Source organism: Nelumbo lutea, chromosome 8 (genome assembly GCF_056320005.1).
Source record: "Nelumbo lutea isolate HS-2025 chromosome 8, American lotus-T2T, whole genome shotgun sequence".
Classification (NCBI taxonomy): domain Eukaryota; kingdom Viridiplantae; phylum Streptophyta; class Magnoliopsida; order Proteales; family Nelumbonaceae; genus Nelumbo; species Nelumbo lutea.
Genome location: NC_142691.1, coordinates 51,551,776 through 51,569,215, shown reverse-complemented (window position 1 = coordinate 51,569,215; position 17,440 = coordinate 51,551,776).

The window sequence follows — 17,440 nt, the reverse complement described above, 5'->3', positions numbered from 1 at the left end:
CTTTTGGGGCTTGTGAAATTTGGGTTGAGCCCAAATCGAATTTGGGTGGAATTGCTCAAGGTTGTGATGCCTTAAGCAACCCAATTCGACACAAAAATTAGTGTCCAGATTTTCTGGTTGCCACTCTGTATAACAGGCTACATCTTTCGTGTGTAGGGAACAATGATGTTTTATCCATGATTGGTTACAATAGCCTGTTGTATACATCATGGCAAGATCACAAGTGTAAAATTTGACCCTAATGCTTAGTTTGGAAGGAGTACAAATACAAATATGTACAGTGCAAACACATATAAAGTAATATAAAATACAAGGTTTTGCACTCTACATATTTGTATTTGTACTCCTTCCAAGGCTCAGTTTGGAAGGAGTACAGATGCAAATATGTACATTATAAATACAAACAAAATAATACAAAATACAAAGTTTTGCACAATACATATTTGTATTTGTATTTGTTTTTAAAGAATGCAAATACAAATATGTACAGTAGAAATACATACAAAATATATAGTTTTGCACTCAACATATTTGTATTTGTACTCCTTCCAAACTGAGCCTAAATGTATGTACTAGTAAGTGTGTAAACTGAAAATTTGTTTTTTTTTTGATAATAATGATAGCTAATAATATGTTTCCAAAATATTGTATATTTTCTTACATTTCTATACCTACAAAAATTATTCTTATTTGTTACACTTATATTTGATTAATATGATAAATATGTGATATTATAGATGTTCCAAATGTTTTCTATAAAAAGTTTTTATATTTTTTGTTTGTTTTCATCTTTTTTTAATTATTATTATTTAATTATGATATCTAGGGTTGATACATCTGACCCAAATGGCTGAATTGTTGACACACCACCGAATAAGAAAACAACTCCCTTGAGTTTTTGATCATTATTGAAACCTCCCTTGAAATTTGGTAATTACAATATTTAATTCCCTAAATATAAGACTTAATGAGAGGGAATTGAAAGGGGAGAAGTATAATAGTTCAAATTATATTTTATGCCCTCACAATTAAAGAGGGACTAAATTTAAAAATAGGGGTATTCTAGTCAAAAAGAGGTTACAATGAATGTTAATGAGAATTAATACCTTAAATATAAGACTTAATGAGAGTGATTTGAATAAATAGAAAAGTGATTGTTTAAATTATATTTTTGTCCTTACAATTAGAGGGGCCAAATTCAAACATTGAGATATTTAAGTCAAGTAAAAATTCCACACTATCATTCTCACTTTTAATAATAGAATATACTAATCATACCCTTATTTACTAATTATTGAAAAATTGGTCTCACTAAATGGGATTTTTCACGTGATTTGAGGAATCAATTGATATAATAAACTGTAATCAAACATCCCCTAGATTTTAGGGCCTTGAGTAGGGCACTGGCTTAAAATTCTCAACATGAGAAATTCGGATTTTGTCCTCACAGCTATTGTAGCTGTGGATTGGGAATATCTTCTTAAAATAAAAAAGTACAAGTACAGAGTTGTTCACAGTATTTGCGAGGAGAAAATGAACTGGAACATGATGCAGTTGCACTATTATCTTAACTGCTTAAAGATAATGGCCCAACTTACTTGCTGGGCTGGACTTAGTCTTTTTCATGCCCAACCAAACCCAAAAAAGGTGGATTCATTAGGTAGGTGTTTGGCATCGGTGCTTGGAACATCACAACATTTTTTCATAAAAATGGTGCTGGGCATGCAGAGTTGTAAGCACCATTTTCTCATAAAAGTGTTTATTTTTTTGTTTGGAACAGGTGCAGGCTGTTTTTTGAGAAAACAACACTCATTTTATTTGGTATCAATGCTGACAGCAACATTTTCAACATTGATCTATTTATCCAACATCCAAGATGATGCCACATCATTGCACCGCTAGCAGCAACACACCGTTTTCCTAAAAAATATTGAATTTGGCACTGCTCGAGATCATACTTTCCCGATTTTTCCAAAGTGTGGTCTGGAGCAATGTTTTTTCTAAAAAAATGGTACAATCAAGAGGGTGTTGTTTGAAGGACCACTTTCTCTGATGTGGTGCCTATGTGGTGCCATTTTCTCAGCATCGATGCCAAATACCACCTAAGGCTACAAATAGATCAGTCAATCGGATATTGCTAGATATAAACTTCATTTGTTTATATTTGAGTTTGAATTGGATTTATATTGGATCTTTAAATATATGACACTTTAGTAAAAACAACATTCAACCTATCTTGGGACAATATAAATTTTAACTAGGTATATATGAGGAATTGGATTTTATCAATAGGATAAGGGTGGATTCATATTTGATCCAATATAATCAAATTTGGATCACCCTTAATGGGATAAAAAATGGAATTCAAATTCAGAGAATGGGATTCCATTTGCCAAGAGTTCAGTGTTTGTAGTTTTCAGTGGACTTGTCACTTGGGTTCTCAACCAGTCAAGCCAACTCCAAATCAAGTTCAGTTGGATTTATCTTGGTTCATTGGAACAGGTGAAGAATGGCTACCTATTTCCTCAAACCCCTTGAGGGAGAAGGAGGTAGTCAAAACTAAAGACCCAAGAAGAAGGATTTTATATATATACCATGCTGTGGAAACTGGAAGAAGCAATGAGTATATGATAACATCCAACAGTTTTGGTGAGTGGCAAAGCTCCGATCGATAATAAGGCTGTCAGTCCATCACGAACATTAACGATGGCCGCGGCATGAGTGAGCTTCATCCCAAGATCATCCGTCAAGAATGTCATCAACAGGCCCACCACCAGGTACTGAGCCAGCTTCGAGCAGATAACTAATCCTACCATGTAGTTGAATACAGAACTTCAGGGTTCAGTAATATATATGAAAATAATGGGTACGTTCGTGCAAATTATAAAACTACAAATTCAAGAAGAACCTTGAATGAAGAATCGACTTTTCGGGCCACCCGTGCGGTACTGGATCCAACCAATTATTTCTCTCTTAAGCTTTTCTGTTGTTGTCTCTGGTTGATTGTCGCTCATCTCTCTCTGAATCCTGGTTGAAGGATGGATGATAGATGGAAGAACGTCTTGTAGAAAGCAAAACGACCCAGAAACGGGTTTTTTTAGACTGCGGGTAACCAGGAAGCTAAGAGACAGGGCGGAGGCTGGAGATTGAAGAAGTGAGGAATTTAGGATTAAGAAGGAAGAAATCCAAGAACGTAAGAGAGAATTGAACTTTAACAGGACAAGAAGGAAAGGGTTTTGTGGGTTTGATGGCCTTCAATTATTCAAATAACCAGAATCCAGGATTTTATAGACCTGAAAATCTACCGCGTGAAGGAAATTAAAAGACTCCTTTATATTTTCCAACAATTTTCTTATGTATTAAGCTTCCTGTTCGAAACCAAAAGGCCACAGGCCGGTTGGGTGGAGCAAGGTTCAAATTAAACGAAATTTCTCAGCAGTTGCTTCAACCTCGCGATGGAACTCCGTCTGGGGGCTCGTTAGGATACTTCTTTGAAACCTGCCATTCGTCCAAACGTTTCTGCCTGCTCCATATATGCAAAATCTTCAGCTGCCCATGCACAATTAGTTTTAATCGTATAACGAATTTCTGCGTAACATGAATAAACACGACCTGTAAGAAGGGCTACATAGGCCAATCATGAATAAACACGTAAGTTTTAATATTGGGTTATATAGCCTATTATACAGTAAGTTTACTCGTTTAAGGGAGAGAACATCGCAACTACACAGAAACTTCAGCTGCATGGCCATCTGCAGCTTTTGTATCCCACAGGCACACCGCAAGGAAGATGTTTAGGCGGAGGCAATTTCTATGATGCCGGAAGGTTATGAAGAGTTTCTAAGAAATATCGACCGTGGCCCTCGAACCCTAGCTTAGACGGGAGTGTCGTGGCGGGGACGGAGCAACTGGACAGCCACTTTGTTTGAACTTCGTAACCCTCTCCCCACCTCTCTCTCTCCTTTGTGCCCGCTTTCTGGGAAGTTTACGTCCATGAAAGTATGAAACCATTCCATGTTTGTTGGGTCTGCTTCGCTTTCTTCTTCACCATCTAAATTAAGTTCGTCGGATGTGAAACCCTTATTGGTCGAATCCAAATATTTGTTTCGCGGAGGTAGGAGTATATCTTGTAATAAGGTTGTGCTAGCATTGGCAGCTAGGTAAGGGGGTTCTGTTCATCTTCTGTGTACTTAGAGACTTACAGTGGGAGAGAGTATTGCATGGCTTCTGCATCCTGAGTGGTGCAACTGGAAGAAAGGAACCTCACTGTTGGTAGATTTGCAAAGAGATGTTATCAACTTGTCATCGCCTCAATCGAAACTAGCTAATCTAATATGTTCGGCAGTAAATGAGTCCAATGCTGAGTAATAGGGTTGTAGAATCTGGATTCGCTGCGTTTGTTTGCGGTGTGTAAATACAAAATACAAGAAAATCCGGATTTAGCAAAGGACAAAACCAATAATATATAAAGCTCGCCCCATCTTTTATTAAATATAAAGTGTTGATGCTCGGATTAGCCGAGGGCAATAAAGTAAATTTACTCCCGAACTTTGGTACAAGGGCGAGGGCTTTGAGGCTTCGAATGGAGTGAGCCGAGATTGAGGACTGGAGGCCGAGGTGAACTATTTCTTTCGAGTCTAAAGAGACTGAGGACTAATGACAGGGATGAACGCCTTCGGAAGAACTGATGTTGAAGTTGAGCTGCTTGCCCGTGCATACGAGGGGTCTGAAGAAGTTCTTGTATGGTGCTATGCAAGGGAGAAAGTATCAGAGGGCTTAGGGGGTGACCCGAGGCAAGGACTCCAATGGTCAAGTTAGTGTCTCAGAGATTCCAAGTTGGATTAGGATCCTTCACCTTGTGGGAAGCACGTTGTATTTATACTTGGAGTTGCCCAACGGTGGTTAGGCTCAGAGGGTGCAGATGCAAGCCATACAAGGGCAGAGCGTGAGGATCTCACGAAGTTGGCACAGGGTAGCCCCTGCTACAATGGATCGAGCCCCGTCTTGCATGTGTGGGCTACACACCTTAGCCTGAAGTGGGCTGGACCAAATTAGCCTATATCACTTGCTCCCCACTCTCAAGGCCATGGTTGAGGCTTCAGCTTCAGCCGATGGGAGTGTTGATAGTGGGCGTTATCTGGCACGTCAGGAGAAGGGTACCCTGCAGTGGCATCGTAATTGTTTCATTCAAGCTTTCGCCCAATCCCGTTCCTTGGAGGAAGAAGGGTGAGGCTGTTGGAGGGCTCGACTTCGACTAGGAGGCCTGAGCAAGAGGTGCTCGAAAGGGCCAAGCCTGTGCCTTGACTCCATGCATCATTTGTTTGGCGTCATGCATGATATGGGTAAGATGAGCTGTTATGCTGGGGCCATGCCCCATATGGGTCGAGCGCATGGGGAGTCTTTCATGCAGAGGGTGGCACTTTGGGTGTGTTAGACAGTGTATGCCCTTAGCTCCAATCAGAATGATGTACATTATGACATTTATTGTAAATGAATAAAGTATATATTCGATTCATGTTATTGTGGTGTGTTTCTGTGTAATACCCTTAAACTGGACACATATGAGACGCATGTTAATTTAGAATGTTCACAGTCATTGGATAGATCTGGGGAGATTTATCCTACTAAGGCTGACACTGATGTGCTGCCAAGTTGGTTGGGGTAACCTGTCTCAGCTGCCAGGGTGAGACCCAAGGTACATGCAGTGTAGGTTTAATTTGAAACCTTGAACCGGACCAAAATTCCAGCATTGCCCTGGACCTTGGTGATTAGTGGGCAAAACTGGAATGTTACACCTGACCCCTAGACTTGATTATGATACTGCACTATGTGTCGGATTGAGCTGTCTTTGATATGCCAATCAGTGAGATCCTTAGAGGCAATCAAAACCTAGGTATGTTGGGACAGTCCAAGAACTCATCTGAGTGAGTGATCATAGTGACAGGATCAGCCCCTTTGTCAGACAAAGGTAATGATCGGGGATGCACTCTCTTTGATGGAAACCAAAGCTACCGGTAGCCGATTTCAATCGTTGAAATTTGTTTTGCAAAATATATTTATATATGAATATACATATATATATTATGGTTTCAAAATGTTTGCAAAAGGTTTTAATTCTTGGGATCCATGTGAGTAGAGAGTGCAACACTGTTCCTTGCAGTCGAGGGAGAGGTCCTCTCTTGTCGGGCAGTGTTTGATCATTATGCGATGAGAGGTTAAGTTTAAGACCATTGAGGGTTATACCTGATGGGATAATCTTGCATCTGCCCACAGTCCCTGGGTTTTTATAAGGTGGCTTGGCCCAGGGACCACTTAGTGTAAGTACTGGGCCCATTAGGAGCCCATGTGATGGGCTCAAGGGGTTCACTATCTTTTTTAGTGAATTCGGCCAGGCCTTATAACAGAGGTTAGGCTGAACCCATGTGGTTGATGTGTAGATCAATGTTTTGGTCTCACACCATACAGGGAAACCCAACTGGGTAGTAGTTTGGAAGGTTAGTGAGCACATGGACTTAATGGGCCTAAAGCCCATTTTGAACTAGTTTAATTAGATTAATTAAACTGAGGCGGATTTAAGATTTGGATCAGCAGATAGGATAAGGGATTATCCTTATCCATTCAGAGAGCAGATCTAAATATAGATTTGGATTTGAAAACTCCTAATAAGATTAGGAGGGCTAATTTAATCTGCAAATAAGATAAGGATTTATCCTTATCTCTTAAAGACAGTCAAGATTCAAATAAGGATTTGAATTAGGAAACTCCTAATGGGATTAGGAGCTGATATCTTTAAGGCTATAAAAGGAGGAGGGGGGGCGGACTCCCTTTCATAGATTTCCAAGATCACAGAAGAGAGAAGATAGCAATAGTGTGACTGCGCCATCTTCTCCCCACGCCCTCCTCCTGTTGCCGCCATTGCTAGTTCGATCTCCATTATTGTAGGTGCGGTCAAGAAGCATTCTTGATACCAGATTTTGGAGAAAAACTGATTGGAAGTCGTGCTGACATACCCTCCATCGAATCCTTGGTGAAGGATACAGTTCTTGGGAAGAACCTCCTGTTGATTCTGCTCCATCCTACACTGTGTCATCTTCAATGGGAGCAGTCTTTGGCTTCTCCTTGGGCATGAACACCTCCATTGGAAGATATTATTTCTTCGTATCAGGTATCTCCCCCTCCTACCCCTTTTGGTTTCAGATCTGTTTCGGTTCTTGGTTCAAGATTGATCCTTGGAAAATGTAATTTTTCTAAAACAGTGAATGTGATTCCCAGATGGGAGAGAGAGAAATTTTGAAATTTCGCCCAACCTACTTGCAAAGTTCGGCCATCCATATGATAGATCTCTCATCCCTTCAGTGGCATCAGAGCTAGGTTCAAATCCTGAAACAAAATAGATCAGATCTGAACTTGTGCAAATGGGCAGAAGGCGTTCTACCCGATTTGCATAGATTATGGTTTTCTATGAAATTGTTTCCCAGATCAAGGGCGAATGATCTGAAATTAATTCTTTATAAATCTGAATTGCATTTAAAATTTTTCTTTATGATTTTCTTGATTTATGGGTTGTTCTTACAAAGGAGATTGAATTCTTTATTGGCGCAGGATATCTGCGATTTGTAGATTTTTACATTATGGCCTGTAATTATTATTTTTTAATTTTCAGACTGAATGTATAGGAATTCGATCTGATGTAATATTAATAGAAAAATTAAGATTTTCTATTTATTTTATTTCAAGATCGAAGTTGGATGCACGAGAGAAGGAGAATTTACAGACGGGGGAATTGCTATCTGCGATTTACAGTTTATGAAACTGCAAAATGTGATCTGATTTTTGTTTTGTAGGTTTAGAGATGTGCAAACAACCCTGTTACTGATTCTTATTGTCTTTATTCAGTAAATTTAATTTCAGACCATTTTCTTGAATTAAATCTTGAAATTAAAAATCGAATCCGAGACCCATTCGAACCAAATTGGACCAAACTGGTTGGACCAAATCTGTGGTTCGATGGGGGTTGTTCTCAACCCTGTTTCTCCCACTCATGGATCAGGGATTGATGTTTAATTGAGAAATCTAATTTGGCCCACACCTGTAAGGCCCAGTTTTAAGGAGTTAAAACTACTAAAGCCCACTAATTACAGGAAAGCTATATGGGCCAAACTACTGACTGCTATTCAGCCCATATACCTGGATAATGTTAATCAGTAATATTATGGATAATTATGGGCTTTAATAATGGGCTTTACATATATTAATTAATTGGATCAATTTTATCCTTGCATGTGTTGTATGGATGTGTGATGTGCAACATTCATGGGCCATAAGTACTTGGCCCATGTAGATACGATAGTGACTCTTGCGCCCACCTCCCTCTGTGGTGGGCTCCACACCCCTAAAAAGGAACCGTGCGGAACCCTAGCCGTTTAGGGCCCACTAGAATCTAGCTTTATGAAAGTCAATGGAAGCCACTTTGGTTTGACCTAAATTGAACTAGGGCGTAACTTTAGTTCCCTTCGGAAATATGAGTGCATGTGATAGGGAGATTCATATGATGAATTCTCTAAAGGCCTTCCATCATTAGCACGAAGATGGGTCCTTCAATTAATGGGGGTACACACCATAAAATTGGGCTATCCCTTTTGCTACTAGATCTGTTGGAATATTTCATAAGATGATAGGGGCGTCATAGACCGATGTGGGATGGGCCTATACTAAAATGGAAGACTCTCTTACGGTACCTTGGCGTTCACAAATATGATGTGTGAGCACTCACTGGATAGAAAGGTTTAACCTAAAATGGCAATGAACCTTGTTTGACAGATGCCATAGGGAAAGCTTATATGATGAGTGGATGTGATCCTTCACAGAAAGGTTGTGGGGTTATGCAGCTGAAACTGTTAGATCCATGCACCCTATGTGGTTTCCCACATTTCCAAAGACATGATTCGCAGTCTCCATCACTGAGATGGGAGGGAAATCTCAGAGATGAACAAATGGAAATGGAACATAGATTAAAAGCCATATCTATGTAGATAACATGAATCAAATTAGGTTGTGGACTAATGTTTGCTTTTTACCAGAAATGTCAAACGAACAATTTGCAAAGATGTTGGATGACAGCACACTTAAGGGCCCAAACTATGCTGATTGGTACCGTAACCTTATGTTGGTCCTATCTTTTGAGAAGTTGGACAAGGTGGCTAAAAACCCTTCCCCGGAGCATCCGGGAGATAGGGCTTCAGAGGCCCGTAGGAGGGGCTATCAAGAATGGGAAGAAAAAACCTCCTTGGCCCGGTGTTACATCATTACCTCCTTGGACAATCCGATACAAAGGCAGTTCGATCAGATCGAACTAGCCAAGGACATATTTGATAGTCTAAAGACAATGTATGAATAGCAGAACCGTTCTACTCGCCAGAAGGTCTTGAAGCAGTTCATGACCGCACAAATGTCCAAGGGCCAGCAAGTTCATGACCATTGTCTTCGGATGATGGGCTACATCAATGAACTTGAGGCTCTTGGGACCGGACTAGACCATGTGACCCAGATAGATGCCATCCTGAATTCTTTGCCTCCTTCCTTCAATCCGTTCATCATGAATTACAACATGAATAAGTTGAATGTTAGCGTTCAAGAACTCAGCAATACGTCACAGAGGGCCGAAGAACTGATAAAGAAGGATAGCCTCTAGCCATGTTTGTTGAAGTTGGCAAGTCAGGCAAGAACAAGAGGAGGGCAAAGAAAAGACCCCAAAAGAAAGCCACTAAGTTCAAGAAGCAGAAAAAGGACAGAGCATTTGATGCCTGTCACTTCTACAAACAAACCGACCACTGGAAGAGGAACTGTCCTCAGTACCTGGAATCCAAGAAAGGTAATTTTGAATCTTGTATCATAGAAACCAATCTGTTGGTAACTTCTGCATCCTAGTGTATTGATTCCGGGGCTTCAACTCATGCGTGTAACTCATTACGGGGGTTCAAGGTAAGCAGAAGACTAAGTGATGGAAAAGTAACTCTTTACTTGGGGACTTCGGCAAGTGTTGCAGCTGCAGCCATAGGAATCGTAGAGCTAATTTTTAGAAAATGATCAATTATACTAAAAGATTATCTTTATGTACAAAATTTGAGAAGAAATTTGATTTCTGTTTCAAAACTGTGTGTAGATGGATATTCTATTTTCTTTAGTAATACGATTACTATTAAAAGAAATAATAAATTCATCACATATGGAGAACTTGAGAATGGTCTCTATGTTCTGCATCCTTCTCTAGAAACTAACATAACCAAACTACGTCGGTTGATATCCCCAAGAAAAGAACCCGTGGTACAGTTAGTTCCATGTGCCTGTGGCATTACAAACTTGGCCATATTAATAAAGATCATATCACAAGGTTGGTAAAGGATGGTCCTTTGGATTTTCTAAGTATAAAAGATCTTCCCACTTGTGAACTTTGCCTTTAGGGTAAGATGATGAAATGACCATTTAACGGTAAGCCTGAAAGATGTACAGGCACACTTGACCTTATATATACTGATGTATGTGGTCCCCTAAATGTTAGGACACGTAACTAGCACTTTTATTTTATAACATTCATCGATGATTATTCTTAGTACGGTTACGTGTACCTAATGAGACATAAGTCTAAATCCTTTGAAAAGTTCAAGGAGTTCAGACAAGAGGTCGAGAAATAGTTAAGGAGAGAAATTAAGACCCTTCGATCAGATCGAGGTGGAGAGTATCTCTCTGATGAATTCAGGGACTACTTGAAGGTCAACGGGATAGTATCACAGTTAGCTCCTCCTACTACACTACAACTTAACGGTGTTTCAGAGAGGAGGAATAGGACCTTATTGGATATGGTCCGGTCACATCTCGTGCACTCAGAGTTACCCACATCCTTTTGGGGTTATGCATTGGAGATTGCTATATATGTGCTGAACCGGGTTCCAACCAAATCGGTTCCAAACACTTCATATGAACTTTGGACCGGAAAGAAACCAAGTGTCAGACACTTGAAGATTTGGGATTGTCCAACACACGTTAAAAGAACGAGTCCAGACAAATTGGAATCCAAGACCAGTCGTTGCCTATTCGTAGGCTACCCCAAGGGCTCTGTGGGTTACCTATTCTATGACCCAGGAGAACAGAAGGTGTTCTATAGTCGGAATGCCCATTTCTTTGAGGATAATCATCGTCAGAAAATTGTTCTTGATAAGGAGAGCTTAGGAGCAGTGGGAGGTATCTCACAAGTTCCAGGTAATGACCAACCTAGAAGATCCACCTGGGTTTCCAGGCTTCCAGCCCATTTCGGCTATGACCGTGATAGTTACCTGGTGGAAGCTATGACTTGTGAGGAGGATCCCGTGACTTATATGGAAGCTATGTTGGACATAGATTCCTTGAAGTGGATAGATGCCAGACCTTTGAGGCTTGTCTAGTGGCAGAAGGGTATACTCAGAAAGAGAGCATCGATTATGAGGAAACCTTTTCACCGGTGGCCATTCTTAAATTCATTAGGATCCTGCTAGCTGTAGCAACATACCATGACTACGGGATTTGGCAAATGGATGTCAAAACCGCATTCCTGAATGGAGATCTTACTAAAGATATCTATTTGCAGCAACTGCAAGGTTTCATAGCTATGGGTCAAGAACACATGGTATGTAAGTTAAATAAATCCATATATGGACTTAAGCAAGCTTCTAGGAGTTGGAACATCCGGTTTGACTCTACCGTCAAAATGTTTGACTTTGAGCAAAATCCGGATGAGCCCTGTGTTTATAGGAAGTCCAGTGGGGATAAGGTTACATTTTTGGTTCTGTATGTAGACGACATTTTACTCGTTGGGAATGATGTAGGAATGTTGACTACGGTGAAAGTATGGCTTCACAGCAATTCTCCATGAAAGATCTTGGAGAAGCCTCCTATATACTGGGTCTTTGACTCTATAGAGATAAATCGAAGAGGATAATAGGATTATCCCAATCTGCTTACATTTACAAAATAGTCAAAAGATACAGCATGGAGAACTCCAAAAATGGAAATGTTCCTTTCAGGCACGGAGTCACTCTCTCTAAGAAAATGTCTCCCAAGAATTTTGAGGAGATTGAGGGAATGAAGGACGTTCCCTATGCCTCAGCCGTAGGGAGCATCATGTATGCCATGCTGTGCACTCGTCCTGATATTGCTCAGGTAGTGAATGTGGTAAGCAGATTTTAGGCCAACCCAGAGCAGGAGCAATGGACTGTTGTGAAAAATATACTTAAGTATCTTCGAAGGACAAAAAAGTTTTGTCTGGTATTCGATAGTAGCTCACTACAGATCCAGGGGTATACTGATGCTAATTTCCAATTGGATCCAGATGATAGAAAGTCTACATCTGGGTATGTTTTCATGATAGGATCGTGTGCTATTTGCTGGAAAAGCAGCAAACAGGGGTCGACTGTAGATTCCACAACCGAAGCTGAATACATTGCCGCAAGTGATGCTGCCAAAGAAGTTGTATGGATGAAGTTCATTCATTCATGGGAGTAGTTCCATCCAGCACATCACCCATTCCATTGTTGTGTGACAACAATGGAGCTATCGCTCAAGCTAAGGAGCCACAAGCCCGCTCGAAGTCGAAGCACATCGAGAGGAAGTAATAGCTTCTGCAGGAGATAGTTGGAAGAGGGGACATCCTGACTCAGAAGGTAGCATCAGCGGAAAATGTAGCAGACCCATTAACTAAGCCACTGACACAAAAAGTGTTTGAGAAACACGTGAAAAGTATGGGACTCCAGCTTATACCAGATTGGACCTAAGTGCAAGTGGGAGATGTTAGACAGTGTATGCCCATAGCTCCAATCAAAATGATGTACATTTTGACATGTATTATAAATGAATAAAGTTTATATTTGATTCATGTTATTGTGGTGTGTTTCTGTGTAATACCCTTAAACTGGACACATATGAGACTCGTGTTAATTTAGAATGTTCACAACCGTTGGATAGATCTGGGAGATTTATCCTGCTAAGGCTGACACTGATGTGCCGCCAAGTTGGTTGGGGTAGCCTGTCTCAGTTGCCACGGTGAGACCCATTGTACATGCAGTGTAGGTTTAATTTGAAACCTTGAACCGGACCAGAATTCCAGTATTGCCCTGGACCTTGGTGATTAGTGGGCAAAACTGGAATGTTACACCTGACCCCTAGACTTGATTATGATACTGCACTATGTGTCGGATTGAGCTGTCTTTGATATGCCAATCAGTGAGATCCTTAGAGGCAATCAAAACCTAGGTATGTTGGGACAGTCCAAGAACTCATCTGAGTGAGTGATCATAGTGACAGGATCAGCCCCTTTGTCAGACAAAGGTAATGATCGGGGATGCACTCTCTTTGATGGAAACCAAAGCTACCGGTAGCCAATTTCAATCGTTGAAATTTGTTTTGCAAAATATATTTATATATGAATATACATATATATATTATGGTTTCAAAATGTTTGCAAAAGGTTTTAATTCTTGGGATCCATGTGAGTAGAGAGTGCAACACTGTTCCTTGCAGCCGAGGGAGAGGTCCTCTCTTGTCGGGCAGTGTTTGATCATTATGGGATGAGAGGTTAAGTTTAAGACCATTGAGGGTTATACCAGATGGGATAATCTTGCATCTGCCCACAGTCCCTGGGTTTTTATAAGGTGGCTTGGCCCAGGGACCACTTAGTGTAAGTATTGGGCCCATTAGGAGCCCATGTGATGGGCTCAAGGGGTTCACTATCTTTTTCAGTGAATTCGGCCAGGCCTTATAACAGAGGTTAGGCTGAACCCATGTGGTTGATGTGTAGATCAATGTTTTGGTCTCACACCATACAGGGAAACCCAACTGGTAGTAGTTTGGAAGGTTAGTGAGCACATGGACTTAATGGGCCTAAAGCCCATTTTGAACTAGTTTAATTAGATTAATTATACTGAGGCGGATTTAGGATTTGGATCAGCAGATAGGATAAGGGATTATCCTTATCCATTCAGAGAGCAGATCCAAATATAGATTTGGATTTGAAAACTCCTAATAAGATTAGGAGGGCTGATTTAATCTGCAAATAAGATAAGGATTTATCCTTATCTCTTAAAGAGAGTCAAGATTCAAATAAATATTTGAATTAGGAAACTCCTAATGGGATTAGGAGCTGATATCTTTAAGGCTATAAAAGGAGGAGGGGGGGTGGACTCCCTTTCATAGATTTCCAAGATCACAGAAGAGAGAAGATAGCAATAGTGTGACTGTGCCATCTTCTCCCTTCGCCCTCCTCCTGCTGCCGCCATTGCCAGTTCAATCTTCATTCTTGTAGGTGTGATCAAGATGCATTCTTGATATCAGTTTTTGGAGAAGAACTGATTGGAAGTCGTGCTCATATACCCTCCATCGAATACAAGGATCATTTATATGTAAATGTTCGGCCTAAATTAAGCCCAAACTAATTAGGTTTGGGGTTCATTATCCCTGAGAAGTGAATTCAGTCTAACCTCTACCAGAGGTGGAGTTGAACCCTTATGGACTTGTGTATGACCTTTGTAGGTTTAGGGATCACTATGCTTGAGAAGTGAATTCAGCTTAACCTCTACCAGAGGTGGAGTCGAACCCTAAGGCCCATTATTATATGATTAGTTTAGAAATCACATGATTACTTTGGCTTGAAAATGGGTACGGAGAACCCATTTTCTTAAGAAGATAATGTTTATAAATTAAAGATAATGACTTGATCCAAATTTGATTTGGATTAGTTCCTAATTAGATTAGGAGAGTACTCTATATAAGTGACTATGAGGGGAGGGGCAAATTCACTAGTTCTCTCCAATCTCTTCTCTCTTCTCTTCTTCCTTGCCTCCCAAAAACTCTAATTTGACCCAGCTGTGATAGGGGATGATTTTCATTAGTTATCTATTGTGTTTTTGTAAGAAAATCATCAGAGGATATCAGGTTCACACACACTTATATTGATCCAAGTAAGTTGGGAACTAATTTTACTGAAATGGTGTTGTTGAATCGGCTTCATGTACACATTACTTCATTTTCAATTGGAGGTTGATTTTGGGAGTGATATTGGGTGTGAATTACCACTCTAGGAGCTGCACACTATGGTCTTCATATCAAGTATAATTAGTTTTAGTTCAGATTTCTAATCTGGTCTAGTTTAGTATAAAATTGATTACAAAATTTTTTATTTCAAAATTACCATGAAATCGGTTGCTAGTACGGTTTAGAAAAAATTTAGAAATTTGTCCAGCCTCTAAACCTTATTCGTCTATGTCTAATCTGATTTCTAACCCTTCCAACAATCAGTTCTCCAATTGCAACTTTCAATTTTAGTCCAACATATGATTCATGTGAGTTTTGTTCTCACCCACATTCCTCTCTATTTATTTCTTACATATATTGTTATCATTTCTTCTTTGATATCATTCCCCCATTTGTTTCATTTTATTTTCTCCTTTCTTTTACTATGACTTATGAAATGAAGTTCAGTTTGAGAGAAAGAGCTTATAAGTTTCGGATGTTAATGCTTCTCCTATATTAACAGCTAGTTGCTTTAATCATTCTTCCCTTTCATTTAAGATTTAAAATGCTCGAGGTCCATTCCATCTTAGCTCAGATATTCCTGTGTAATTGTTTACTAGTTGAATTTGATGTTTGGGTTCTCATGTCTTAGCTTACAATGTTTAATTTGACTTGCTAAAATGACCTAGCTTGCAAAAAGGGTAAAGAAAGGGGATGATGACAAGGACAAGTTTTGAAGGGGGATTGGCCAAGAGGTACAGATTAATTCAACCACAAGAATATAAAAATAAAAAGGGAAGAATAAACAACATGATAAAAAATTGGGAAAAGGTGAAATGGGTAGATCAGTTTACTAGGCTTGGACATACTCAGGTGACACGAGGGGAATAAGTTGTTAAAAGAGAAACAATAATAAAAAAGTGAAGTAAAATAATTATAAATATAAAAAGAGAATTAAAAACAAAAATAAAAAAGTAAAAGATGATGATGATGATGATTATAATAATAAAGAATAATTCCATAAAAAATAAAAAATAGGCTTCCATAAGAGAATAGCATAAAAATATAATAAATAAATAAATAATTAATAAAACCAAAAGAAGAAAATAAAAAATAAGAAATATATCAATATAAAAAATTATTATGAAATTTAAAATAAAAAATAATATTAAAAATAATAGAAAATAGATATAAATAAGAATAGGGAGATTCTCTTGTCATGGTTTGTTCTTAACTTGTTTTTCTTATTAATATGCTCTTAGTTAATTGAAGAATTATATTTTGTGCTTATGCTTATTTGAAATCCCATGTAGGCCCCACTTATTGGACTCGGGTAGGAATGTCAATGGGTCGGGTTCGGCACAGCTTTTCCTTAACCCTAGCCTTATCATCTAGTGCCTTAACCCATACTTGACCGGACTAAAAGATGCATAATTACCGAACCCGATATAACCCTATAGGGTCTAACCTAATACCAACCCGACCCAACTTGTAACATTTCAACTATATTCTTTTAACACATTTTAAAGATCTAAAATCCATTAATTTAAGTTAGAAAATTTCTTTATAGAAAACCAAAAGTAACATGTAAATAAATCTTAAATTTTAAGGCTATAGAGTTAGGTGTAAAAAGGTTACAAGAATACTTTATATATATGTATTAGGTTAGCAAAACTCGAACCTGATTCAGGTTGAAGTATTAAAACTCTAAACCAACCCTAAAACCAAATGTGCATGACCCTAAACTGACCTTATAGGGTCGGGCCAAGCCGGTTTTACCATTTAACCTGACCCATTGACATCCCTAGACTCGGGAGTGGGGTGCTTAACTCCTTTCCTCTCCCATCCAAGTCTTACCTGTAATAGTTTAGCTAGTGCATTGGGTCTTGGAGTCACTATAAATAAAAATTATTTTTGATGCAATTCCTGGAAGTCCCATCACCTCTATTTCACTTGACTGATGGGTGGTGACTCCATATTAGCCCAAGTGTGTTGTTTTCCAATGCTTAGACTTATACTTTTTATTCTTATTGTTTATTAACTATAGAATCACTAACCTAATAGTAGGCTGTAATTTTTTAACTGTTTAATTTATTTATGAGTTGCTATCCTTTTGTTAGCAGTGCTAACCCTGCAGCTCCTGCTACTATATTGTTGAAGGCTTATTGACTAAGCCTTTACTCTTTCATTGCATACTATTTGTTATAAGGCTTAGATTTAATTTGAAGGGAAGGGTTGTGAGTTTGGTTGTCAAGAGATTATGAATTTGGTTTAAATTCTAGGACAATCAAAGTTTTTTTAGCTCTATCTAATTCACCCCCCTTCTTAGGTAAGGCTATCTTTCCCAACGCTTCCTAATAAATTTCTTGGGCTTTGCCTCTTTCCATCTTGCATTGCTTCTTCA